General features: G+C 59.2%; 4 non-coding genes across 4 annotated transcripts; 2 read left to right on the forward strand and 2 right to left on the reverse strand.

Annotated features, from left to right (window-relative positions):
- Nucleotides 1-10009: 10009 nt before the first annotated feature.
- On the reverse strand, nt 10010-10081 carry TRNAE-CUC (transfer RNA glutamic acid (anticodon CUC)). The gene has a single exon. It is a non-coding gene; the product is annotated as a tRNA-Glu (tRNA).
- A 1211-nt stretch (nt 10082-11292) lies between these two features.
- On the forward strand, nt 11293-11366 carry TRNAN-GUU (transfer RNA asparagine (anticodon GUU)). The gene has a single exon. It is a non-coding gene; the product is annotated as a tRNA-Asn (tRNA).
- A 1251-nt stretch (nt 11367-12617) lies between these two features.
- Nucleotides 12618-12689, forward strand: TRNAH-GUG (transfer RNA histidin (anticodon GUG)). Its single transcript has one exon. It is a non-coding gene; the product is annotated as a tRNA-His (tRNA).
- Nucleotides 12690-26818: 14129 nt separating this feature from the next.
- TRNAE-CUC (transfer RNA glutamic acid (anticodon CUC)) lies at nt 26819-26890 on the reverse strand. The gene has a single exon. It is a non-coding gene; the product is annotated as a tRNA-Glu (tRNA).
- Between the last annotated feature and the right edge of the window lie 116 nt (nt 26891-27006).

Below are 27006 nucleotides of genomic sequence, written 5' to 3' on the forward strand. Positions count from 1 at the left end.
CAGGGAAAGACCGGACCCCCTTCCCCTCCCCTCCCCTTGGGTGCTCCTGGGTGTGGAGGGAAGGCCAGTGCAGGGGAAGGGGAAACAGCACCCCCAGCTGGAGAAATTTACCAGAGGAAGTGCTTCTCTTGGGAATTCCGCTGCCGATTCAGCTCTACCCTCTGCTTCCACTCTTCCCGACGCGCTTGGTAAGTCTCCAAGAGTTGCAGGGTGTGGCTTGCTCGTACAGAAAGCTGCCTGCAAGAGCAGGGAAAGTTCCCTCTCCCCTTCTGGCTGAGGCCCTCCTGCCTCTCCCCTCGACCAGCCCCTGCACGCACGCTCCCGCTGGTGGTACCCACAGCCTTCAAGTGGCAATGCAGCTTGGGGCTGCCTGGCACCAGGGTCCAGCCCAGGTCATTGCCATGCCAGGAGAAATCAGGGGACGCCATACCCAGCCCCATGGCTCCCAAGATGGGCTTCCTCACACCTTGGACAGGTGCTGCCACTCCAGTTTTCCAGGCCGGGGCTGGGCCTGGCGCGCACTTACTCTTTGCGCAGCCGCGGCAGCCTCTCTGGCTTCCTCTTCTTCTCCTCAGCTCGGGGCAGGAAGGCAGCAGCGCTCTCCTCTTTCCCAAGCCACGGCACTGGTGAGTGTGGCTGAACCTCGGGCAGCGTTTCCTGATGCCGCCAAGCCTGCACTGGGGCCAGAGGACAAATTTGAGGCTGCTTCTGACCTCCCTCAGGCGCTCTCACCTCTCAGCCCTGGAGAAGCCAGCAACTGCGGGGCCTGTGCGTCCTCCCGCACACTTGCTCTGCTCTGGCCTCAGAAACCCCCATGCCAAGCACTGCCGCAGGCAGGGACCCTGGCCGGGATTCACCACCGTTGCTTGCTGGCTCCATTCTCTCTTGCTGACATCGCTCGTGACAGGGTGAATGAGGGCAAGGAATGACCGTTTTTCAGCACTGCAACCGTGAAATCAAACGCTCCCGTGGGGTTCCACCAGTCAGACCCCAGCACGGAACCACTGAACGGGGTCGGTTGGAGGGGACCTCTGGAGAACTCTCGTCCAAGGCCCCGCTCCAAGCGGGGCCAGTTAGAGCAGGCTGCCCGGGCTGTGTCCACCTGAGGGTTGAATAACTCCAAGGGTAGAAGTCCCACAGCCTCTCTGGGCCCTGTTCCAAACTTTGACCACCCTCATGGTGGAAACGCGCCTCCCAACAGCTAGCCGGAATCTGCCTTTTTGCAACTCTACGTCTTGTGCCTCTCACCCTGTCACTGTGCGCCTCTGAGAAGAGCTGGCTAAGTTACCTCTAGCCTTTCCCCCGGGTAGCTGCAGACAGCAAGGCGATGGACCCTTGAGCCTTCTCTTCTATGGGCTGAACAAACACAGTCCTCTCCACCTCTCCCTTGGACACCAGGTTCTCCAGCCCGCTGGCCAGCTTGGGAGCCTCCGCTGGATTTGCTCCAGCATTCCAGGCCTCTCTTGCATGGTCGAGCCCCACCCTGGACCTAGGGCTGGCTCCAGGTGAGGTCTCCCAAGGGCTGAAGAGAGAGGACTCGTGGCGTCCTTCACTCGGCTGGCTACACTCTTGCAAACACAGCCCCGCCTGTGGTTGGCCTTCTTCCCTGCAAGTTCAAGGGAGGGGGCGACCCAGCCATGCCCCCACCACAGCACATTGCTGCTCCTCCCCTTTGGCTTTTTGCAGCAGCTTCTCCCTGCCAGGCATGGGCAGGCAAGCTTGAAAGACCATGGCCACCTGGCCTGCTCTTTGGGGGGCAGCAGTACCACTCGGACTTGGAGACCTCCACGGCTCCGCTCCTCGGCTTACCTGTTCTGCCCTGTTTGGCTGCCTGCAAACAGGAATTGCAGTCCGAGGTCTGGCTTGACGAGGTTCTTGCTGCTTACTGTCCTCGTCCACCTCAGAGGAGCTCTCCCGAACTGTTTGCAGCAGGCTGAAAACACACAAGCCGGGTGAGGTTATCGGAGTCCCGGATGAGACCGTTCTCCATCTTGTGCTCACAAGCAGCGGCGTGCCAGCCTCTGCAGCACAAGACAGTGCTGCTGGAGCATTTGGTGTATTTGAGCCCTTGTGATCCCGTCAAGAGTGAGGGAAGAACGCCTCCAGCTGTAGCACTCACATGAGGCCCTACAGGCCCTAAGGAAAGCTCTGGATGCCCAGGTGTGGGCCCTCTCTGGATGGCACGAGGAGAAAACCAGTGCCATTTGCCACGCCCGGAGCCTGCAGAGCCCGCTAGCCACCTCCTGCTAGGGGCACTAAAGGCCGTGAGGTGGTCAGAAAGACTCTGTTTTGGGGTGAAATGGGAAAAGGGGAGGCTTCTAGTGAATTGAATCCAACCTAAAAACCAGGGAAAACGGACACCGCTCTCTGTTGGTGGGGGAGGATGGTCTGACTTTCACGTTCCTCTGGGAAGTGCTCTCATCTACGCTGCAACCAAATGAGGTCCCTTGAAATGTCTAGCAAAGCAGAACAGCTTTGCTGCAACTTCTCAGCTGCTGCAACACCTCTTGCATCGACATCGGTCGTTGTGACACGAGTTGACAACCTTTCAGAGTTCATACCGACGGCGTGTGCGACGGAAACAACTCCTTCCCAGAATGCCAAAAGCACATGGTCACCGGCATGCTTTGCTCCAAGAGCCTCACCTGGCAGCTGGCTTGTTTGCCCGGGTTTTCCATTCTTTCCCTCCCTTTGAGCTGGCCCCAGATAGCGTGGGCGGAGAAAGCCTTTCTCGAGAAAGGAGGTGCTCAGCAGGAGGACTCCCTGGAAGTAGGAAGGGCGGAGACTCTTCAGCAAGCATCTCTGTGAGCGTTTGAACAAGAAGGACAGGCAGCTGTGCTCCAGCTTTGGATCAAAGAGCCCGATTGCCTCGGAGCTCTGCTCCCGAGCAGGTCTTAGGCCCTTGCTGACACAGAATCCTGTCCAGCTCTTCACTTCTGCAGGGCACCCTTCTGCCCTGGAGTACTGTGGCTGTTCTCCTGCTTTCTCTAGCCCATAGGCTTAAAAAGCGGGGCTTGGCTGGGAGGTGCTGGTGACCTCATGGTACCCTCTCCTTTGGGGCGGCTGCGGGCTGGAGGGCATAGTGCCACACGAGAAGGGGAACAGATTCCTGCACATCTATAAGGCGCTCACATGCACAGACTTGCTCTTCTGGCACATCCAGCCCAAAGACATGCTTAGGGAGATGCACAGCACAAGGCCTGCAATTACCAGCCTCCACAAGGAAGCCACGTTTTGGCACAGCTTCACAGCCTGTCGCCACTCATCTCCACGTGGTCTTCCTCCCCACTTTCCAGCGCGCTGCTTCCCTGGGAAAGGTAGACCCCCTCCGCCACTGGCAGCTCAAGGCAGGATTTTGATCCCGCGCAGAGCGCGGAGGGATCTTCCTAAATTCCTAAATGCCGCTGCACAGACAGACTCCTGCAACTAAGGAGCAGCTTGCAAGACACACCAGGGCATGGAGTCCCAGGGCCAAGTGCCCCTCAGCAGTGGCAGCTGCTGCAGTTGGTGCTGCAGGACTGCCCGGAGAGCCCCTTCCAGGAGGAGTCCCCTGAGATCTGCTGTGATGAGTAAACAGAGGCACAAGAGAAGCAGCCTACTCCGCCGGGCATCGCCTTTTCAGCTTGGCTCCAGCCCCGTGCTGCGGAGGCCAAAAGGAAAACAAACACACCTCTCTCACCAGTCAGCTGTGACATTACCTTTTCCCTCAGTCTGCTTGTTACGCGCTCTGTCCTTTGCCTCCCGGCCTTTGGCGGCCTTCCGAGACCCTCTGGAGGAAGAGGCTGGTTTCACAGGTGACATCTCAGTCTCCGTCCTGGAAACAAGAAAGGCACCAGAGAGAAGCTTGACACCAGAGGCTCGCAGAAACCTGCGACAGGCTTGCCGTCAATCTAGGAAGACCAAGTCATGCAAAGACTTGTTGGCCACCCTTCAGATGTCACACTGACAGAGTGTACGGAAGAAGCAACCCCTTCAAAGAACTCCAGGAGCACAAGGGCACCCTCAGCCCTTTTCTCCAAGAGCCTCACCTGGCCGACGACTTGCTTCCTTTGCTCTTCCGCCCCTTCTGCTTTTTACGGCCGGCGCCAGATAACGCGGGTGGCACAGGCCTTTCTTGAGAGAGGAGGCACGCAACGGGAGCACTCCCTGGAAGTAGGAAAGGAGAAGGCTCTTCAGCAAGCGTCTTTGTGAGCACTTGGGACAGGCAGATGTGCTCCAGCATCGGATCAAACAGGCTGATCCCCTTGGAGCCACGCTCTCCAAGAGGTCTTGCTCCCTAGGACGTCCTTGGCACACGCTAGCAGCCTGTTGACAGTCATCTCCAGGCAATCTTTCTCCCCACATTCACGTGCCCGGGATCCGTCAGAGAGGTAGACCCCCCCTCCCCTCCCCTCCAGCATAGACACCTCGCCGCCAAACGTCCTAAAGTGCTAAAGTGAAAGAGGAGCTTGCGCTATCCACCAGGGCGCAGCGCCCCGGGGCAAAACTGCCCTTCAGCGGCACCAGCTGCATTTGTTGCTGTTGGGCCACCCTGAGACCTCCTGCCATCCAGAGTCACTTGAGATTTGCTGCGAGGGGTAAATAGAGGCACAAAGAGGCAGTCTACTCTCCCAGGCACCGCATCTTGACCAGGGCTCCAACCACCTACTGCTGAGGACAAAGGGAACACACGCATGAACACACGCACGCATGCACACTCCCTTCTCTCTCACAAGTCAGCTGTGACATGACCTGTTCTGTCCATCTGCCCTTCTTCTTCAGTGCACTTCAGGGATCCCTGGGAGGGAGATTCCGCCTCTTGTTTTTCAGCCGGAAGCGTCAAATCAAATCTGGAAAGGAGAAGACGCCAGGCTGCAGAAAAGGCACCACGCTCCCTTTGCCGCTCGCATTCACAGTCCGTTGCCAGAGAGCTTTGAGAAGGCCTGCCAAGGCCATAGCTTTCCAAAGCAGAGTACGCAACATCCTTGAGAACTCTCATTCTGAGGAACCGGAGAGGCACAGGCCAGACCTCCGCGGCGTGTGCGCACACGAGAGGCCCCACCAGTCTGGGCCAGGGCTTCCCTATCCTAACGCGGAGAAAGTGTACTCCAGGCCTCCTTGCTGCCCCTGGAGACCATCTCGCCTCCCCTCCTCCTATTCACCAAGCAGGAGCTGAGACCTACTCCACAAACGTACTGTGGCAACACGAAGACACTGCCGGGACCCATGCGAAAAGCCACACTTCCTCTTCCTGAAACCACCAGGGGTCTCGTCCCTGGGGCCTGAAACAGAGACAGAGGTACGTGAGAGCGTTCCGGCGACATGACTGCCTTGCTCCTAAAGGCAGCAAATCTTTCTTGTGCTCAGGGCAGATGCTGCCACCGGGACACCCTGAAACAAAGTTTCCTCTCCAAATGCTAGCCCTCAACTAGGAAAGCAGAAGATGCACAGCTCAGAGCTGAGAATGAGGGACCTCACTGCCGGGTGTTTCGCAAGGGCAAGAGTCAAGACAGTCAACGAGGACGCTCCTTCTCTGTTAGTGGAGAAGTCAGGCACAGGAGAAGGCATTCGATTAGCCAGGGTCTCTGCGGGCCGGGTTTTGCCGGTTGGCTTGCTATGAGCCCTCCTGGAAAGAGAACACCTGGCTCGGACCTGGTGTTAGCTCACAGGCTCTCCAAGGATTTGGGTGGTTGCATCCATAGCATGGAAGAGGAGCGAGAGAGACCCAGCCCTTGCTTTGCCTTTGCCCAGTGGGTAAGAACCGGGAGTGCCACACGAGAGAGCTGGGGAAGGGCATTGGGCTGGGATGAGGAGACAGGCTGGGACAGGGTGACCATCCCAAGCAGAGCGTGAATGCAGGCCTGGGGCAGAAAAGAGCCGTTCATGGCAGTGGGACGCCAGGGACACTAGGAAGGGCTGGTCAGTGCAGACGGCCCAGCACTCAACCATGGCTTTCTGCGAGGGGAAGCGCCACAGATACCTGCCTGCGTCGTAGACTCTTTCCCCAGAAACTGCCTACTTTTGAGCCCGTAAAAGCCTCGCCATTATCATTTCTAGCACAGAGAGTGGGATGCTGGGCCAGCCAGAGCCTTGGCCTAACGCGGGGCAGCTCGTCCTACGTTCGCCTCTGTCGCCCAGACCACTGCGTACGAGAGAAGGACGCTAGAGAGAGTTGGCGTGGCTGGAGACCGTGGCTGCCCCGCTGGCCGGGAAGTTCCTGGCAGGCCAACAGAGATCAGTTCAGTCGTCCTTTGACAGGTGTCCAGAAGAAGTAGGCGTAGCACGGGGAAGTGCTCGACTTACCCCGAGCAGAGCTTCTAGCAGCTTTCCAGTACCATCCACGGTGAGGAGGAAGTCATCGTAAAATCTCATGGTCACTTCCTGGTCTCGTACGGAGAGAATGCCAATGGCCTTGAAGACAAAGTCCACGGCCTGTCTTTTTGAGATGGCCCGAAAGAACGCCATCACGGTCTCCTGTATGCAGCACTGCACCGTTGTAAAAGGCATGTGGGCACACACGGGGCTAGCGTCCTATCCCTCCCACGCACCCGGCTGAAGGCATATTACCAGGAAAGGACACCCAGGGAGCCTTTCTGAGCAGTTGCTCCTGGCTGGCCTCTGCAGCATGAACAAGCTGAAGTTGTTCTCAGGCCAGCCGGAGGCATTCAGTCATGTCTTCAGAGCAGTTTGCATGCGCCTCAAGCTCGGCGCAAGGGCAGGCAAAGGTTTTAACGTGTCTTCTTACCAGGAACATCTTCTTGAGCGCACCTGGCCTGGTATTCCTTGGCAACAACCTCCGATATACGGAACATGGGTCTCCGAACAATCGAAAGCTCACCGTTCACGGAGCACTCGTAGTGTTTAAGGACATAGAATATCCCCACTCCTAATACCTTGACACCCTGAGAGCAGCAGCGGGAGAGAAGGAACAAGCATAAGCAGCCTGGAGACGAAAAATGGACCGAGGGCTTGCCCGAGCGTGGGGATGCTGCCCTGGGCCCTGCCCACCCCTAGCATGCAAAGGGCAAGATGGGGCACTAGGGAAAGCACACACTCCAGACCTTTCTTCCCTCTTGCTCCTCTGCTCGCCCCCCAAATCTCTTTGGGAAAGCAACAGCAGAGCCAACATTCCTCCCCTACCTACACTCGGAGGGGTTTCCAACGGCAGGGACCAACCCTGGAACAGGGGCCAGGCTTTGGTTTTTCCATGCTGGCACTGGAGAAGGGAGAAGGCCCAGAAAGTGCCCAGCACTCTCTTCTGCTTTATCGGGACTTCCGTTGTTACCGCCGGTGCCAGAGAAGCTGCTCTGTGGCACATTTGTCCAGGACAGTGTCCTGCGGGGGTGCTCTTTCTCTTTTCAGGGGAGGGAAGCAACGGCACGCCGTGGCACAGGGGTGTCAGGACAAGGCAAACCGTCAGCGTTTCAGGAGGGGAGGACCGAGCCACAAGACCCACCTTGTTCTCTGCCAAGTGCTCTAGAATGTATTCAGAGACGCTGTCCCAAATGGTAACAATCTCTGGAAAGCAAGGGAAAAATCCAAGTCAGCAAGCGCACAACCATTCAGCACCCTGCTCACCAAGGAGGTGACCGGTGCAGGTGAGACGAAACATACCGCCACCCCAATTCCGAACACGCAAGGCGCTCCACGTGGCGGGAGCTGCAGAGCTGAGCTGCGAGGACACCTCTGCCCACTTCTAAGCGAGGCTCCTGTCCTTTCAGGTGGGCATGCCTGAAAGGCATACCCGCCCGCTAGGGAAACGGGGACTAGCTTTCCACGCCAGTGAGAGGACGGTGCCGTGCCCACAGGAGTCGCCCAGGCTCAGGGCAGCCCCAGGTGTCTCCCCTGCAGGAGTCCCGGCTGCCAAACTCACCGCTGGGCCACCAAGGGACGTGCAGACTGGTCTCTCGTGGCACCCACTAGCCCTGTCCAGCCCTGCCCCACAGAGCCCAGCCTTTCCATAGCTCTTCTCCTAGCTGATATGCTCTACAGCAGTCAGGAAATACCTCCTGCAAGCCTTACCGCAGCGGCTGAGATTCCTGAGCGTTGGGAACACGTCTGGCCACAGGTTCTCCATCTTTGCGCCCCCTCACGCTCAATGAGGCCCTGTAGCAGGAGGGTGAGGAGGAAACTTCTCCTCCTCCTCCTTTGCACTTCCCCAGGCAGGCTCCAGCAGTGTTGCGTGGCCTGCCTTCGCCCTCTCGTTGCGCTGCAAAGCAGCTCCTCCAGAGAAGAGCGGTGGCGAGAGCAGCACCCGAAAGCTGGGCTTGCCCAGGCCTCGCAGGGAAGTGCAGGGAGGGGCCCCGTGGCGGGAGGGGAGCTGTGGCTGTGATGCGGCATGTCCCACTGTGACCCCCGCCCGCGTCACCAAGAGGCTGCCAGGCCTCCCGCGACACCCTCCCCCAGACCCTGCCAGGCTTTGCCCACCTCAGCCAAGGGCAGCTGCGCTGGCTGTTTTGGGGTGCTGCCCCCACCCCACGCCGTGGCGCAGCGAGAGCCATGGCGGGGGCGGGGAGGGGGAGCTCACCAGTGTGGTGGCCCCAGATGGGGACGCTGCGCTGCCATTGCTGGCCGCAGGGGCTGTGCTGAGCTCTGCCCTGAAGGAAGGAAGGAAGGGATAAAGGAAGGAAGGAATAAAGAGGAGCCTCGGCAAAGCAAGGGCTGGTGCTGGTTAGGTATACCACAGCCTCTCTGGGTTCTGGAGTCTGGAGTCTGCCTGGGCTCTGGAGTCTGGCTCCGTCTTCTTTACTCCCCCCATCACGTATTTAGACACACTGACAAGAGCCCCTCTGGGCCTTTGCGTCTCCCGCCTAAACAATCCCAGCTCTCTCAGCCTCTGCTCGTGTGACGGATGCTTCAATCCCTCAAGCCTCTCGGAGGCCTTTTGCTGGACTCGCTCCGGCATGGCCATGTCTTTCTTGTACTGGGCCCAGCGCTTGTGGTACAGGTCTCTCGCTGGCACCTGCTGGACGGCTGCTTGACCTTCCCTCATCACGACTCTAGGTGGAACTAGAGCTCCAAGCGCCCTGTGCTCAGGAATGGCTGACAGAGCTCGCTGGAGCCTGTTAGAGCTTGCGAGAGGTCACAGCCTCCTTTGGCTCAAACTGCTGCACCTGTGTGCTGCCTCGGTGAGCTGTGCTCTCAGCAACGGCTACTTCCTTTCCCCCCGGGCACTGTCCAAGAGTCCGCCAGGACCGTCTCCAAACCGTGCCAAAGGCCGTGCGAATGCAAAATCGGGTCTGGGAGCGTTAAGCGCCACCCCTTGTGCACCAACATCTCGCTGCACTGAGGAACACCTGTGCCATGGCTGAGTGTGGGGGGCAGGTGGGCTTGTTTCCAGGGCTTTTTTCAAAGTGACCGGAGTTGTCCAGGACGTAACAGAACCAAGGGCTGGCTCAGGCTGTGACTATCAGCAGGGCCTAAGCACTGGTTGTTATTGCGAGTCCCCTGTGGCGTAGCAGCAGGACGCGACACCTGGGTGCTGTCAGGGCCCTGAGGGCCTCAGTGGCCCTGACCAGCAATGCTCCACACACCCTGCCCATGGGCCCAGGAGCCCATTTCAGCTCCTCCCTGGGCCTTCTGGCCCCGTCTGCACCAGGAAGCATGGGAAGGGTCTCTCATTGGCATGTGCAGAGCAAAGCTTCACTGCAGAGTCGCCTGCTCCTGCCTCTGTGGGACTGGGTAGTGCAGGGATCTTAGGACTGAAAGACAAGGCAGCTCCTGCGGCAGGTGAGTCACGTCCCGCAGACCCAGAGACCTTTTCTCTGTCACCCAGCGCCTCCCAGGAGCCCTAAGGAAAGGGTATTCTGCAAGGGGATTTGGCAGAAGACAGGGCTGCCCTGGAGCTGGCTGCACAGGCAAGCCCAGGATGGCTGTTGTTGCAACAGAGGAAACGCCCTGTTCCTCGTGCCTGCTCAGAGCTCCTGTGCGTCTGATAGGGTCCCCTTCCTTCCACGCTGCCCCCCAGGTGAAAGGCCTCACTTGCTGTGGCAATAGGGTTAGCCCTAAGCCTAAGCCTAACCCTAAGCCTTTCCCTGGCTGGGAATCGAACCCAGGCCGCGGCAGTGAGAGTGCCGAATCCTGACCACTAGACCACCAGGGAGGAGAGGCCCAGCCTGCCTGTGCACCCACTGGTGGGCACCAGCCCTGCCCTGCAGGGGACCAACCCCTCCAACCACAGCCCCCCACAGCCGGTCAGGAAGACAAATTGCCGTGGCAGCCCGAGCCTTCCCAGGCAACTCTGCAGGCATTCCTCCTTCTTTCTGAGAACGAGGCCCTCAACCAGAGCCTCTGGGCAGCAGGCACCCTGCAGCGGGAAGGCCCAGGGAGTGCAAGGTGGCGGTCGGCGGGGAGGCTGGTCACCGCTGGACACAGGTTTGCGCCGTGTGCTATTGGCAGCGTGGTTGAGGCAAGGGGGCCCTGGGGGCCCTTTCTGCACGGTCTAATGCCCTTTTGTGCTGCTGAGATGGCCCCGGCTCTAGTCACGACACGCTGCCAGGAGGACACAACCAGTCCAGCTTCATAGCTCCTAACAGCTTGGCAAAAACACCCTCCTGCATTAAATTCAGCTGCAGCTCTCAGAAGTGTGCCTCTGCGGGACAAAACTGCCCGTCTTTCCATGTCAAGCCAAGAGGGCTCACACATTGCTGCGCTCATAGAGCAGCTGGCTCCCTGGGAGGGGAGTCTGTCCTCTGCCAGGGTCAGTCGATGCCCACGCAGAGAGGAAACCACCGTGTGCCTCACTCAAATGCCTGCTCTGAAGCAACCCCTGCGCCAAGCTCTTCTTATTCCGGAAGTCTCTGAGAAACGGTCCGGAGGGCGCTGACAGGGTCCGATGGTGCTGGGGCTCACAGGAAGCCTAGACACCACTCAGCACCTATGGGCAGTGGACCCCAGGTGCTCAGGGCCCATCCAGGAGAGGAGCCTCCAGCTGCTGGCACCACTGCTACACCTTGCTCTGGGCAGGGGTGGCCAGAGGGAGCGGAGCAAATCCCTTGCCCTGAGTCCACCTCAGCCAGGTCAGCAGTGCTGTGTGCGTGGCTACTGTCCTGCCTCCAGCACCAGGAGCAGAGCAGGCGGGCGGGCACGGGAGAGAGCTGCACCCACCAGCTCTCTCTTGACGCACAGCGTGTGGGAAAGCGATGCTGGAAGAGACTGAGAAAAGGCCTCTCCTCAAGCCGCCTCCACCGCGTGGTGCGTGCACGTGCCCTCCAAGGACATGGCCCAAGATCAGGGGCATTGCCAGTCCCTCAGCACCGAGGTGTGTCATGGCACAGACGGGCGCATCACTGAGACAGCCCTTGGTCGGGGGGGGTCTCTGTGGCGCAATGGGCGAGCGCGCTCGGCTGTTAACCGAGAGGCTGGTGGTTCGAGCCCACCCAGGGACGGCCTCCTTTTGGCGGCACACGTGGGCTTGCCGGCAGGGACCCGCTGCCGTGGAAAGTCCCTGAGCAGAAAATCACAGCTGGGCACAAATCACAGCAGCCTGAGACAACAAAGCCCGACAGCACGGGCTTCAAACCCACCTCTCCAAGAAACCGGAGCCAAAATCCAGCTCCTTGCACCACTCACCTATACCCACCAGACTGCAACACTCCTGTCCTGGTGCATGGGTGGGGCTGGGGGAAGTCTGGATTGCCTCTCGCCAGGGGACCGATGCCCCTTCCGGCTGTCCTTGCAGCACAGTGCGAAGCGTGAGCACGCTCTTGCTGCAGGTGGCAGCCAGCAGTGGGAGCGGGCTGCTTTCCGAGGGCAGGCAAGCAGGCTGCGAGGGACATAGCAAGGCCAGTGAGGCAGGGACCTCCCTGGCAGGGCACAGGCCCTCAGCACCCGAGCAAGAAGGGAGAGCTGGTTGAGTGTCAGGAACGAGGGCCAGGCACAGAGCAGTGGTTGCCAGCCAAGTCCAAAGTGCTGAGACGGGTCTGAGGCCAAGCTCTGGAGCCCGGTCAGCCAGGGAAGGGCAGGGTCAGCGAGGTGCATGGCGGCCAGGGCCGGGCATGGCTGCAACGTAGCTCAGGCGAGGAGCAGCTCCCTTCTGCTGAGCCACCTCCGCCACCCAGCGCAGCACTCCTGCAGCTGCAACCTCTCGCCAGGACCTCTCCCAGCAGCAGGAGCAGAGCAAGTGGGGAAAGGACCGTCGCTCTTTGTGGAGGTGCGCCCACAGGCTCACACTGCACCCCAGGGTGCGTGGTGGAGGGGACACTTGAGCAGAAAGAGCCAGGGCTGGGCATGGAGCAGTTCGTATCCCCTGTGCTATGCACCTGCCTTCCCCCCTACACCACCCTCTGTCCAGCTGGCTACGCGGGGCCGCTCTTTGCAGAGTTGTCCTTTCCTCATCGCCAGCCCCTGGACATGCCCCGTAACTTCCTTCAGTCCAGTTCTTTGCCATCCCCAAGAACTGAGACTTCTGAAAAGGTGAATCTAGAGCGTGAGTTTGCCTCCCCTCTCCCAGGGAGGCACATGAGGGCTTGCGCTGTTCGGGTGCTGCTCTGCAAGGACACAGACTCGCATTTTCTGACTTCTCCCTGCTAGCCTGCCGTCACCTGACAGCTCTGGCTGCTCCGCAGGAGGGCAGAAGGCAGGAGGGCAGGAGGCAGGAGGGACAAATGGCCCGAGGAGGAAAGGCAATCACATGGGCAGCTGTGATCGTATAGTGGTTAGTACTCTGCGTTGTGGCCGCAGCAACCTCGGTTCGAATCCGAGTCACAGCAATGGTTTTGCAAAGCCCACCGGGTGAAAAGGAGAGTTGGAAAAGACACGGGAGGCACCCGCAAGGGTAGGCCAATGGGTTTGTTTCCAAAGATGCCATGGCCTAGGGAGCTCTTCTGTGCTCTCTGTTCCAAACATTCAGTGGGCTCGTGCCTAAAATGATTTCCTGGTTTCTAGTGATCGTGCAGTGTCTTCTGCTGGGGGGCTGCCGTGACAGCTACCCCTGCTTCTGGGAAAGCAGTCAAGCGTCTCCGTTCTCCAGGCCAAGCTTGAGAACTGAGAGACTCTGCCTGGAAAGTGCCCAGCTTTTCACCTTTCCTTTCCCTTGCCCTTGCTCTCCGTGTTGCAGTCAGGGCACTCTCAGCTCCACACACAAACTGCCCTGCAGCCCCAGCCCACCCGCAACTGCCATCCCACGCCATAGAGACCCCCAACACAAGTAGCTCTTCCCTGGGAGAAAGAAGTCACTTTTTTTTTTTCTTCAGGGGGAGTGTGTGACTTTTCTGAGGTTATGCCACCTTGCTGGAAGTCTTAAGTCCTGTTCCGGCCAAGCTGTAAGCTGGCTGTGGGAAAGAAACCCTCCCTGGAAAGGCAGAGCTGCCTTTCTCCCTTGCCTGCTGCAGAGTGAGAGGCGCTGTGAGGCAGCAGCTTTTGCCTGCAGCTCCACCGCAGTGCTCGCGTGTAGAGAGCCAGGAGTGCTTCCTCCTGGCCTGGCTGCAGGGGGAAAGGCTGGCTAGGAAGGCTCTGCCACAGTGAGGCTGGGCAGCTGGTGCTGGGAGAGTGTCCGCCTGGAGGGCAAATGCTGAAGAGCAAAGGAAAATGTTAGCATCTGCGCCCTGAGTGGGGTCTGGATCCTCTGCGGAAGAGAAGGGAGGAGAGCCCAGCTCTGCCTCCGGGGCCCCAAACCGAGTGCTATGCGGGCAGAGCCCAGGTCAAGCCTGGAACGGCCCCGAGCGCTTCTGGTGTTCCAAGGTGTCTGTATTGGCAGGTCCCAGGATGTCTGGCTTGAGACAGATGTCACTGCTAGAAAGCTGCACCGCCCAAGGGAAGAGGAGGCACTGCATGATCAAAAGCCCATGCTCCAGGTGAGGCTTGAACGCACACCCTCAGCATCCCTCCGCTTAGCACTGCTGTATAAGTACTGCGCGCTGGCCCATTGCGCCACTGGAGCACGCTTGGAGAGGCGGACTGGAGCCCACGAGCAACCATTGTTGCCTGCGATCACCATGGCTCTTCAGCATTAACCGGGCACCTCAAGTGCTTTCCTCTTTGTCTCGTCCAGCAAGGAGCAGCCATTGCGTGCCAGGCTTGCAACATTCACCAGGGCACGGAGTGCCAGGGCAAAGTGCCCCTCGGCAGGGTTTAGCTGGCTAGAGGCAGGAAAAGGGAGGCCACAGGCGACCCAGGGCTGGGACAGTGCGGTCGCTGCTGTGGCAGCCCTGTGAGGCCATTGAGTGCATCAGAAAGCCCCCTGTAGTGAAGACAGCTGGGGGAGGGGGCGAGGGGAGGCAGAAGAAGGACACCCGACTGCCACAGGGACCGTGAGTAAGGGCAGACCCAGAGCAGCCAAAGCCATGCTGGGCCAATGGGAGTGGAGGCTGGAGAGGGGCTAAGGCAGCCAAGAAGGACACGGAGAGCAGCAGCAGGGAACACTGGTCCCAAACCACATCTCGTGGGGGAGCCAACGGGCTTCTGGCTTTGTGCTCTGCTCCCGAGGGCATCTGGGCTCTGGCCTAACCCCTGCCTGGCTGTCAGAGTCCAGTAGTCTCTGCAGCAGCATCTTGTAGCTATTCCACACAGGGAGGGTCAAGAGGGACCTCGCGGAGCTCTCAGAGCGAGACGAGACAGAAGGGTCACCGCACCAGAAAAGCCAGCGGGCAGTCCCCCAAAGCAGCAGAACGTCGCCCTTCCAACTCCCCACTGAAAACCAGTTCTTCTCTTTTAAACTGACAAGCACTTTTCTGGAAATCAGGGTCAGCACCACTTCACGAGTTGCATGGCCAGGGAAAGCTGCCAACTAAGCGCACAGGCAGGGCAAAACAGTACTGGCTGAGTACTCAGCTTCTGGACCTCCTTGGCAATTTGTTGGTCCCTGCAGCAGCAAGGCGGTCCAAAGCCTTTGCCTCTTTACTACGCCGAATGTCTGCCAGTGAAGCAGGTGCTTAGTAAGAGGCAGCACTTGCAGGGAGAGTGCAGTGTTTGGAGCATCAGGCGTTACTGGGACAAGGAAGACGACCGAAGAAGAGGCTTCTCCCAGCAACAGACCGAAAGGACACGGCCATCACCCGCTCCTCTGGGAGGATCCACAAAGCCCCTTCCTGTGTTTGATGAAGGGCAGGGAGATGCTGTGTTCCCGGGTCAGAGGAGGCGCATGGACAGGCTTCAAGGAGCCCAGGATTTGAAAAAGGCTGACAGGGCAGTCAAGCAGCTGTGAGCTGCCTGTAGTTTACAAGAAGCTACTAGGTGCTGCTTTGAAAACCTAATTCAAGAAAGCGCTAAAAAAACCAACCGCAGCCATGCGGCAAGAGAGGAGGAAGGTCTAAATGAGGCACGTCCACCTCCAGGCAGCAGGCAGGAGGTGGGTGGTGGGGACACCGTGCGCCCACCAGGACATGAGCACAGCCCTGGGGGGGCCGCCACAAGGAGCAGCCAAGGGCCGACGGAGGCCCAGGGACAAACATGGCCCATCCCAGGTTTGCCTGGCTGGAGAGCACTGCAGCTGCAGAGAAAAGCCAGGCATCTGCACTCCCAGGTTGCCGCACCGCTCTACCCCACAGCAGCTCCTCCTCTGCCCTTAGCCTTTCCCCATACAATCCGGAGAAGGGCTCCAGCTCCTATAGCACCCCTGGGGCTGTGGGCCCATCAGGTGTACGTGTGTCCTGGCCACCATGCTGTGTGAGGGGTGTGTCCGCTGTGCAGTGTCTCTGTGCGTGTGGAGAGCGTGAGCATGTGTGCGGATGCGTGTGCAGTGTCAGGGATGTGTTGGGCTGGTGCATGTGCACTCTGGCGGTGCAGTCCTGGCTGTGTGTGAGGGTCTTGGGGAGTGAGAGGTGTGAGCTCTGAGCGTGTCCTAGGGAGGGTAATGAAGGAAGAAAGGGGCGCGTGTGTGTGCGCGCGCGCTGTCCTTAGAATGAGTGAGGCAGTGGTTTGCTTGCACACCTGCTCTGTGGCACGCGTGTCTCTATGCTGCGGTCTGTGTACGGGCGTTATTCTGTTACGGCGCTACAAAAACTGTGGAGGAGCACATGGGGGGTTTAACAGCTCTTCTGTTCATCTGTCCTGCAGCACTGTCCTTTGTGAGGCACAGGCTGGTTACTCCAGCCGTGAACAAGTACACGCCACTTTTTTTTTCCTTTGGCCCTTGTAGGTGGATTTCAACATCCCCTTTGCTAAGAGCTCCATGGCCGCAATGGAGACAACGCTGACAGCAGCCGAGGGAGCTCCCACGCTGACAGGCCTCCACTTGGCCCTGGAGCTGCAGTGCCTTGGGATTGGTCGCTCTTCAGGCCCAGGCAGGCTTCTGCAGCTAGCAAGATGGCTCAGGACCACGCTTCCAGACTTTCCAGCAATGTTCACATGTCTTCTGCGCAGCCAGCAAGTCCTGGTATCTCTCCCTTTGATCCCGCAGAGCCATCTGCTGCCCAGTGCTAGGGCATTAAAAAGGAACCGTTTGGTTTTAGGCACAGGGAGAAGGGCACGGAAACGCTGCAGGCCTAGGGCAGGGCGGTTCTTCTGGGGTCTGCTTCTGCTGGCATCTCTATGCTTTCTGGAACGGGACAGGGGCCCTAGTGTCCAAGGCAAGGACATGACAAGGTGCCACGTGCCGGTAATCAGCCTGCGGAGGAGTCAGGCGGGGATGGGACTTTGCACCAAGCCGGCCTCGATCCCCACAGGGCAAGGTGTCCGGGTGTGGAGCCTTGGGGAGACAAGGATGGAGCGTGCGGTTTGAAAAGGGAGAGCCAAAACGCTGGAGGAATCCTTTCATCGTCGGCAGCCACAACTTTCTGGTCCCACAGGGAAAGCCCACCGCTGAGTGCCCAACCCCTGCCCCTGGGCTGGAAGGGTGCCTGCTCCCAGGCCACAGCCTGCAAAGCCTGTTGCTCTCCCACGAGGGGTGCCAGGGAAAGACCGGACCCCCTTCCCCTCCCCTCCCCTTGGGTGCTCCTGGGTGTGGAGGGAAGGCCAGTGCAGGGGAAGGGGAAACAGCACCCCCAGCTGGAGAAATTTACCAGAGGAAGTGCTTCTCTTGGGAATTTTGCTGCCGATTCAGCTCTACCCTCTGCTTCCACTCTTCCCGACGCGCTTGGTAAGTCTCCAAGAGTTGCAGGGTGTGGCTTGCTCGTACAGAAAGCTGCCTGCAAGAGCAGGGAAAGTTCCCTCTCCCCTTCTGGCTGAGGCCCTCCTGCCTCTCCCCTCGACCAGCCCCTGCACGCACGCTCCCGCTGGTGGTACCCACAGCCTTCAAGTGGCAATGCAGCTTGGGGCTGCCTGGCACCAGGGTCCAGCCCAGGTCATTGCCATGCCAGGAGAAATCAGGGGACGCCATACCCAGCCCCATGGCTCCCAAGATGGGCTTCCTCACACCTCGGACAGGTGCTGCCACTCCAGTTTTCCAGGCCGGGGCTGGGCCTGGCGCGCACTTACTCTTTGCGCAGCCGCGGCAGCCTCTCTGGCTTCCTCTTCTTCTCCTCAGCTCGGGGCAGGAAGGCAGCAGCGCTCTCCTCTTTCCCAAGCCACGGCACTGGTGAGTGTGGCTGAACCTCGGGCAGCGTTTCCTGATGCCGCCAAGCCTGCACTGGGGCCAGAGGACAAATTTGAGGCTGCTTCTGACCTCCCTCAGGCGCTCTCACCTCTCAGCCCTGGAGAAGCCAGCAACTGCGGGGCCTGTGCGTCCTCCCGCACACTTGCTCTGCTCTGGCCTCAGAAACCCCCATGCCAAGCACTGCCGCAGGCAGGGACCCTGGCCGGGATTCACCACCGTTGCTTGCTGGCTCCATTCTCTCTTGCTGACATCGCTCGTGACAGGGTGAATGAGGGCAAGGAATGACCATTTTTCAGCGCTGCAACCGTGAAATCAAACGCTCCCGTGGGGTTCCACCAGTCAGACCCCAGCACGGAACCACTGAACGGGGTCGGTTGGAGGGGACCTCTGGAGAACTCTCGTCCAAGGCCCCGCTCCAAGCGGGGCCAGTTAGAGCAGGCTGCCCGGGCTGTGTCCACCTGAGGGTTGAATAACTCCAAGGGTAGAAGTCCCACAGCCTCTCTGGGCCCTGTTCCAAACTTTGACCACCCTCATGGTGGAAACGCGCCTCCCAACAGCTAGCCGGAATCTGCCTTTTTGCAACTCTACGTCTTGTGCCTCTCACCCTGTCACTGTGCGCCTCTGAGAAGAGCTGGCTAAGTTACCTCTAGCCTTTCCCCCGGGTAGCTGCAGACAGCAAGGCGATGGACCCTTGAGCCTTCTCTTCTATGGGCTGAACAAACACAGTCCTCTCCACCTCTCCCTTGGACACCAGGTTCTCCAGCCCGCTGGCCAGCTTGGGAGCCTCCGCTGGATTTGCTCCAGCATTCCAGGCCTCTCTTGCATGGTCGAGCCCCACCCTGGACCTAGGGCTGGCTCCAGGTGAGGTCTCCCAAGGGCTGAAGAGAGAGGACTCGTGGCGTCCTTCACTCGGCTGGCTACACTCTTGCAAACACAGCCCCGCCTGTGGTTGGCCTTCTTCCCTGCAAGTTCAAGGGAGGGGGCGACCCAGCCATGCCCCCACCACAGCACATTGCTGCTCCTCCCCTTTGGCTTTTTGCAGCAGCTTCTCCCTGCCAGGCATGGGCAGGCAAGCTTGAAAGACCATGGCCACCTGGCCTGCTCTTTGGGGGGCAGCAGTACCACTCGGACTTGGAGACCTCCACGGCTCCGCTCCTCGGCTTACCTGTTCTGCCCTGTTTGGCTGCCTGCAAACAGGAATTGCAGTCCGAGGTCTGGCTTGACGAGGTTCTTGCTGCTTACTGTCCTCGTCCACCTCAGAGGAGCTCTCCCGAACTGTTTGCAGCAGGCTGAAAACACACAAGCCGGGTGAGGTTATCGGAGTCCCGGATGAGACCGTTCTCCATCTTGTGCTCACAAGCAGCGGCGTGCCAGCCTCTGCAGCACAAGACAGTGCTGCTGGAGCATTTGGTGTATTTGAGCCCTTGTGATCCCGTCAAGAGTGAGGGAAGAACGCCTCCAGCTGTAGCACTCACATGAGGCCCTACAGGCCCTAAGGAAAGCTCTGGATGCCCAGGTGTGGGCCCTCTCTGGATGGCACGAGGAGAAAACCAGTGCCATTTGCCACGCCCGGAGCCTGCAGAGCCCGCTAGCCGCCTCCTGCTAGGGGCACTAAAGGCCGTGAGGTGGTCAGAAAGACTCTGTTTTGGGGTGAAATGGGAAAAGGGGAGGCTTCTAGTGAATTGAATCCAACCTAAAAACCAGGGAAAACGGACACCGCTCTCTGTTGGTGGGGGAGGATGGTCTGACTTTCACGTTCCTCTGGGAAGTGCTCTCATCTACGCTGCAACCAAATGAGGTCCCTTGAAATGTCTAGCAAAGCAGAACAGCTTTGCTGCAACTTCTCAGCTGCTGCAACACCTCTTGCATCGACATCGGTCGTTGTGACACGAGTTGACAACCTTTCAGAGTTCATACCGACGGCGTGTGCGACGGAAACAACTCCTTCCCAGAATGCCAAAAGCACATGGTCACCGGCATGCTTTGCTCCAAGAGCCTCACCTGGCAGCTGGCTTGTTTGCCCGGGTTTTCCATTCTTTCCCTCCCTTTGAGCTGGCCCCAGATAGCGTGGGCGGAGAAAGCCTTTCTCGAGAAAGGAGGTGCTCAGCAGGAGGACTCCCTGGAAGTAGGAAGGGCGGAGACTCTTCAGCAAGCATCTCTGTGAGCGTTTGAACAAGAAGGACAGGCAGCTGTGCTCCAGCTTTGGATCAAAGAGCCCGATTGCCTTGGAGCTCTGCTCCCGAGCAGGTCTTAGGCCCTTGCTGACACAGAATCCTGTCCAGCTCTTCACTTCTGCAGGGCACCCTTCTGCCCTGGAGTACTGTGGCTGTTCTCCTGCTTTCTCTAGCCCATAGGCTTAAAAAGCGGGGCTTGGCTGGGAGGTGCTGGTGACCTCATGGTACCCTCTCCTTTGGGGCGGCTGCGGGCTGGAGGGCATAGTGCCACACGAGAAGGGGAACAGATTCCTGCACATCTATAAGGCGCTCACATGCACAGACTTGCTCTTCTGGCGCATCCAGCCCAAAGACATGCTTAGGGAGATGCACAGCACAAGGCCTGCAATTACCAGCCTCCACAAGGAAGCCACGTTTTGGCACAGCTTCGCAGCCTGTCGCCACTCATCTCCACGTGGTCTTCCTCCCCACTTTCCAGCGCGCTGCTTCCCTGGGAAAGGTAGACCCCCTCCGCCACTGGCAGCTCAAGGCAGGATTTTGATCCCGCGCAGAGCGCGGAGGGATCTTCCTAAATTCCTAAATGCCGCTGCACAGACAGACTCCTGCAACTAAGGAGCAGCTTGCAAGACACACCAGGGCATGGAGTCCCAGGGCCAAGTGCCCCTCAGCAGTGGCAGCTGCTGCAGTTGGTGCTGCAGGACTGCCCGGAGAGCCCCTTCCAGGAGGAGTCCCCTGAGATCTGCTGTGATGAGTAAACAGAGGCACAAGAGAAGCAGCCTACTCCGCCGGGCATCGCCTTTTCAGCTTGGCTCCAGCCCCGTGCTGCGGAGGCCAAAAGGAAAACAAACACACCTCTCTCACCAGTCAGCTGTGACATTACCTTTTCCCTCAGTCTGCTTGTTACGCGCTCTGTCCTTTGCCTCCCGGCCTTTGGCGGCCTTCCGAGACCCTCTGGAGGAAGAGGCTGGTTTCACAGGTGACATCTCAGTCTCCGTCCTGGAAACAAGAAAGGCACCAGAGAGAAGCTTGACACCAGAGGCTCGCAGAAACCTGCGACAGGCTTGCCGTCAATCTAGGAAGACCAAGTCATGCAAAGACTTGTTGGCCGCCCTTCAGATGTCACACTGACAGAGTGTACGGAAGAAGCAACCCCTTCGAAGAACTCCAGGAGCACAAGGGCACCCTCAGCCCTTTTCTCCAAGAGCCTCACCTGGCCGACGACTTGCTTCCTTTGCTCTTCCGCCCCTTCTGCTTTTTACGGCCGGCGCCAGATAACGCGGGTGGCACAGGCCTTTCTTGAGAGAGGAGGCACGCAACGGGAGCACTCCCTGGAAGTAGGAAAGGAGAAGGCTCTTCAGCAAGCGTCTTTGTGAGCACTTGGGACAGGCAGATGTGCTCCAGCATCGGATCAAACAGGCTGATCCCCTTGGAGCCACGCTCTCCAAGAGGTCTTGCTCCCTAGGACGTCCTTGGCACACGCTAGCAGCCTGTTGACAGTCATCTCCAGGCAATCTTTCTCCCCACATTCACGTGCCCGGGATCCGTCAGAGAGGTAGACCCCCCCTCCCCTCCCCTCCAGCATAGACACCTCGCCGCCAAACGTCCTAAAGTGCTAAAGTGAAAGAGGAGCTTGCGCTATCCACCAGGGCGCAGCACCCCGGGGCAAAACTGCCCTTCAGCGGCACCAGCTGCATTTGTTGCTGTTGGGCCACCCTGAGACCTCCTGCCATCCAGAGTCACTTGAGATTTGCTGCGAGGGGTAAATAGAGGCACAAAGAGGCAGTCTACTCTCCCAGGCACCGCATCTTGACCAGGGCTCCAACCACCTACTGCTGAGGACAAAGGGAACACACGCATGAACACACGCACGCATGCACACTCCCTTCTCTCTCACAAGTCAGCTGTGACATGACCTGTTCTGTCCATCTGCCCTTCTTCTTCAGTGCACTTCAGGGATCCCTGGGAGGGAGATTCCGCCTCTTGTTTTTCAGCCGGAAGCGTCAAATCAAATCTGGAAAGGAGAAGACGCCAGGCTGCAGAAAAGGCACCACGCTCCCTTTGCCGCTCGCATTCACAGTCCGTTGCCAGAGAGCTTTGAGAAGGCCTGCCAAGGCCATAGCTTTCCAAAGCAGAGTACGCAACATCCTTGAGAACTCTCATTCTGAGGAACCGGAGAGGCACAGGCCAGACCTCCGCGGCGTGTGCGCACACGAGAGGCCCCACCAGTCTGGGCCAGGGCTTCCCTATCCTAACGCGGAGAAAGTGTACTCCAGGCCTCCTTGCTGCCCCTGGAGACCATCTCGCCTCCCCTCCTCCTATTCACCAAGCAGGAGCTGAGACCTACTCCACAAACGTACTGTGGCAACACGAAGACACTGCCGGGACCCATGCGAAAAGCCACACTTCCTCTTCCTGAAACCACCAGGGGTCTCGTCCCTGGGGCCTGAAACAGAGACAGAGGTACGTGAGAGCGTTCCGGCGACATGACTGCCTTGCTCCTAAAGGCAGCAAATCTTTCTTGTGCTCAGGGCAGATGCTGCCACCGGGACACCCTGAAACAAAGTTTCCTCTCCAAATGCTAGCCCTCAACTAGGAAAGCAGAAGATGCACAGCTCAGAGCTGAGAATGAGGGACCTCACTGCCGGGTGTTTCGCAAGGGCAAGAGTCAAGACAGTCAACGAGGACGCTCCTTCTCTGTTAGTGGAGAAGTCAGGCACAGGAGAAGGCATTCGATTAGCCAGGGTCTCTGCGGGCCGGGTTTTGCCGGTTGGCTTGCTATGAGCCCTCCTGGAAAGAGAACACCTGGCTCGGACCTGGTGTTAGCTCACAGGCTCTCCAAGGATTTGGGTGGTTGCATCCATAGCATGGAAGAGGAGCGAGAGAGACCCAGCCCTTGCTTTGCCTTTGCCCAGTGGGTAAGAACCGGGAGCGCCACACGAGAGAGCTGGGGAAGGGCATTGGGCTGGGATGAGGAGACAGGCTGGGACAGGGTGACCATCCCAAGCAGAGCGTGAATGCAGGCCTGGGGCAGAAAAGAGCCGTTCATGGCAGTGGGACGCCAGGGACACTAGGAAGGGCTGGTCAGTGCAGACGGCCCAGCACTCAACCATGGCTTTCTGCGAGGGGAAGCGCCACAGATACCTGCCTGCGTCGTAGACTCTTTCCCCAGAAACTGCCTACTTTTGAGCCCGTAAAAGCCTCGCCATTATCATTTCTAGCACAGAGAGTGGGATGCTGGGCCAGCCAGAGCCTTGGCCTAACGCGGGGCAGCTCGTCCTACGTTCGCCTCTGTCGCCCAGACCACTGCGTACGAGAGAAGGACGCTAGAGAGAGTTGGCGTGGCTGGAGACCGTGGCTGCCCCGCTGGCCGGGAAGTTCCTGGCAGGCCAACAGAGATCAGTTCAGTCGTCCTTTGACAGGTGTCCAGAAGAAGTAGGCGTAGCACGGGGAAGTGCTCGACTTACCCCGAGCAGAGCTTCTAGCAGCTTTCCAGTACCATCCACGGTGAGGAGGAAGTCATCGTAAAATCTCATGGTCACTTCCTGGTCTCGTACGGAGAGAATGCCAATGGCCTTGAAGACAAAGTCCACGGCCTGTCTTTTTGAGATGGCCCGAAAGAACGCCATCACGGTCTCCTGTATGCAGCACTGCACCGTTGTAAAAGGCATGTGGGCACACACGGGGCTAGCGTCCTATCCCTCCCACGCACCCGGCTGAAGGCATATTACCAGGAAAGGACACCCAGGGAGCCTTTCTGAGCAGTTGCTCCTGGCTGGCCTCTGCAGCATGAACAAGCTGAAGTTGTTCTCAGGCCAGCCGGAGGCATTCAGTCATGTCTTCAGAGCAGTTTGCATGCGCCTCAAGCTCGGCGCAAGGGCAGGCAAAGGTTTTAACGTGTCTTCTTACCAGGAACATCTTCTTGAGCGCACCTGGCCTGGTATTCCTTGGCAACAACCTCCGATATACGGAACATGGGTCTCCGAACAATCGAAAGCTCACCGTTCACGGAGCACTCGTAGTGTTTAAGGACATAGAATATCCCCACTCCTAATACCTTGACACCCTGAGAGCAGCAGCGGGAGAGAAGGAACAAGCATAAGCAGCCTGGAGACGAAAAACGGACCGAGGGCTTGCCCGAGCGTGGGGATGCTGCCCTGGGCCCTGCCCACCCCTAGCATGCAAAGGGCAAGATGGGGCACTAGGGAAAGCACACACTCCAGACCTTTCTTCCCTCTTGCTCCTCTGCTCGCCCCCCAAATCTCTTTGGGAAAGCAACAGCAGAGCCAACATTCCTCCCCTACCTACAGTCGGAGGGGTTTCCAACGGCAGGGACCAACCCTGGAACAGGGGCCAGGCTTTGGTTTTTCCATGCTGGCACTGGAGAAGGGAGAAGGCCCAGAAAGTGCCCAGCACTCTCTTCTGCTTTATCGGGACTTCCGTTGTTACCGCCGGTGCCAGAGAAGCTGCTCTGTGGCACATTTGTCCAGGACAGTGTCCTGCGGGGGTGCTCTTTCTCTTTTCAGGGGAGGGAAGCAACGGCACGCCGTGGCACAGGGGTGTCAGGACAAGGCAAACCGTCAGCGTTTCAGGAGGGGAGGACCGAGCCACAAGACCCACCTTGTTCTCTGCCAAGTGCTCTAGAATGTATTCAGAGACGCTGTCCCAAATGGTAACAATCTCTGGAAAGCAAGGGAAAAATCCAAGTCAGCAAGCGCACAACCATTCAGCACCCTGCTCACCAAGGAGGTGACCGGTGCAGGTGAGACGAAACATACCGCCACCCCAATTCCGAACACGCAAGGCGCTCCACGTGGCGGGAGCTGCAGAGCTGAGCTGCGAGGACACCTCTGCCCACTTCTAAGCGAGGCTCCTGTCCTTTCAGGTGGGCATGCCTGAAAGGCATACCCGCCCGCTAGGGAAACGGGGACTAGCTTTCCACGCCAGTGAGAGGACGGTGCCGTGCCCACAGGAGTCGCCCAGGCTCAGGGCAGCCCCAGGTGTCTCCCCTGCAGGAGTCCCGGCTGCCAAACTCACCGCTGGGCCACCAAGGGACGTGCAGACTGGTCTCTCGTGGCACCCACTAGCCCTGTCCAGCCCTGCCCCACAGAGCCCAGCCTTTCCATAGCTCTTCTCCTAGCTGATATGCTCTACAGCAGTCAGGAAATACCTCCTGCAAGCCTTACCGCAGCGGCTGAGATTCCTGAGCGTTGGGAACACGTCTGGCCACAGGTTCTCCATCTTTGCGCCCCCTCACGCTCAATGAGGCCCTGTAGCAGGAGGGGGAGGAGGAAACTTCTCCTCCTCCTCCTTTGCACTTCCCCAGGCAGGCTCCAGCAGTGTTGCGTGGCCTGCCTTCGCCCTCTCGTTGCGCTGCAAAGCAGCTCCTCCAGAGAAGAGCGGTGGCGAGAGCAGCACCCGAAAGCTGGGCTTGCCCAGGCCTCGCAGGGAAGTGCAGGGAGGGGCCCCGTGGCGGGAGGGGAGCTGTGGCTGTGATGCGGCATGTCCCACTGTGACCCCCGCCCGCGTCACCAAGAGGCTGCCAGGCCTCCCGCGACACCCTCCCCCAGACCCTGCCAGGCTTTGCCCACCTCAGCCAAGGGCAGCTGCGCTGGCTGTTTTGGGGTGCTGCCCCCACCCCACGCCGTGGCGCAGCGAGAGCCATGGCGGGGGCGGGGAGGGGGAGCTCACCAGTGTGGTGGCCCCAGATGGGGACGCTGCGCTGCCATTGCTGGCCGCAGGGGCTGTGCTGAGCTCTGCCCTGAAGGAAGGAAGGAAGGGATAAAGGAAGGAAGGAATAAAGAGGAGCCTCGGCAAAGCAAGGGCTGGTGCTGGTTAGGTATACCACAGCCTCTCTGGGTTCTGGAGTCTGGAGTCTGCCTGGGCTCTGGAGTCTGGCTCCGTCTTCTTTACTCCCCCCATCACGTATTTAGACACACTGACAAGAGCCCCTCTGGGCCTTTGCGTCTCCCGCCTAAACAATCCCAGCTCTCTCAGCCTCTGCTCGTGTGACGGATGCTTCAATCCCTCAAGCCTCTCGGAGGCCTTTTGCTGGACTCGCTCCGGCATGGCCATGTCTTTCTTGTACTGGGCCCAGCGCTTGTGGTACAGGTCTCTCGCTGGCACCTGCTGGACGGCTGCTTGACCTTCCCTCATCACGACTCTAGGTGGAACTAGAGCTCCAAGCGCCCTGTGCTCAGGAATGGCTGACAGAGCTCGCTGGAGCCTGTTAGAGCTTGCGAGAGGTCACAGCCTCCTTTGGCTCAAACTGCTGCACCTGTGTGCTGCCTCGGTGAGCTGTGCTCTCAGCAACGGCTACTTCCTTTCCCCCCGGGCACTGTCCAAGAGTCCGCCAGGACCGTCTCCAAACCGTGCCAAAGGCCGTGCGAATGCAAAATCGGGTCTGGGAGCGTTAAGCGCCACCCCTTGTGCACCAACATCTCGCTGCACTGAGGAACACCTGTGCCATGGCTGAGTGTGGGGGGCAGGTGGGCTTGTTTCCAGGGCTTTTTTCAAAGTGACCGGAGTTGTCCAGGACGTAACAGAACCAAGGGCTGGCTCAGGCTGTGACTATCAGCAGGGCCTAAGCACTGGTTGTTATTGCGAGTCCCCTGTGGCGTAGCAGCAGGACGCGACACCTGGGTGCTGTCAGGGCCCTGAGGGCCTCAGTGGCCCTGACCAGCAATGCTCCACACACCCTGCCCATGGGCCCAGGAGCCCATTTCAGCTCCTCCCTGGGCCTTCTGGCCCCGTCTGCACCAGGAAGCATGGGAAGGGTCTCTCATTGGCATGTGCAGAGCAAAGCTTCACTGCAGAGTCGCCTGCTCCTGCCTCTGTGGGACTGGGTAGTGCAGGGATCTTAGGACTGAAAGACAAGGCAGCTCCTGCGGCAGGTGAGTCACGTCCCGCAGACCCAGAGACCTTTTCTCTGTCACCCAGCGCCTCCCAGGAGCCCTAAGGAAAGGGTATTCTGCAAGGGGATTTGGCAGAAGACAGGGCTGCCCTGGAGCTGGCTGCACAGGCAAGCCCAGGATGGCTGTTGTTGCAACAGAGGAAACGCCCTGTTCCTCGTGCCTGCTCAGAGCTCCTGTGCGTCTGATAGGGTCCCCTTCCTTCCACGCTGCCCCCCCCCCAGGTGAAAGGCCTCGCTTGCTGTGGCAATAGGGTTAGCCCTAAGCCTAAGCCTAACCCTAAGCCTTTCCCTGGCTGGGAATCGAACCCAGGCCGCGGCAGTGAGAGTGCCGAATCCTGACCACTAGACCACCAGGGAGGAGAGGCCCAGCCTGCCTGTGCACCCACCGGTGGGCACCAGCCCTGCCCTGCAGGGGACCAACCCCTCCAACCACAGCCCCCCACAGCCGGTCAGGAAGACAAATTGCCGTGGCA

The sequence above is a fragment of the Struthio camelus genome, chromosome 10 (assembly GCF_040807025.1).
Source record: "Struthio camelus isolate bStrCam1 chromosome 10, bStrCam1.hap1, whole genome shotgun sequence".
Classification (NCBI taxonomy): Eukaryota; Metazoa; Chordata; class Aves; order Struthioniformes; family Struthionidae; genus Struthio; species Struthio camelus.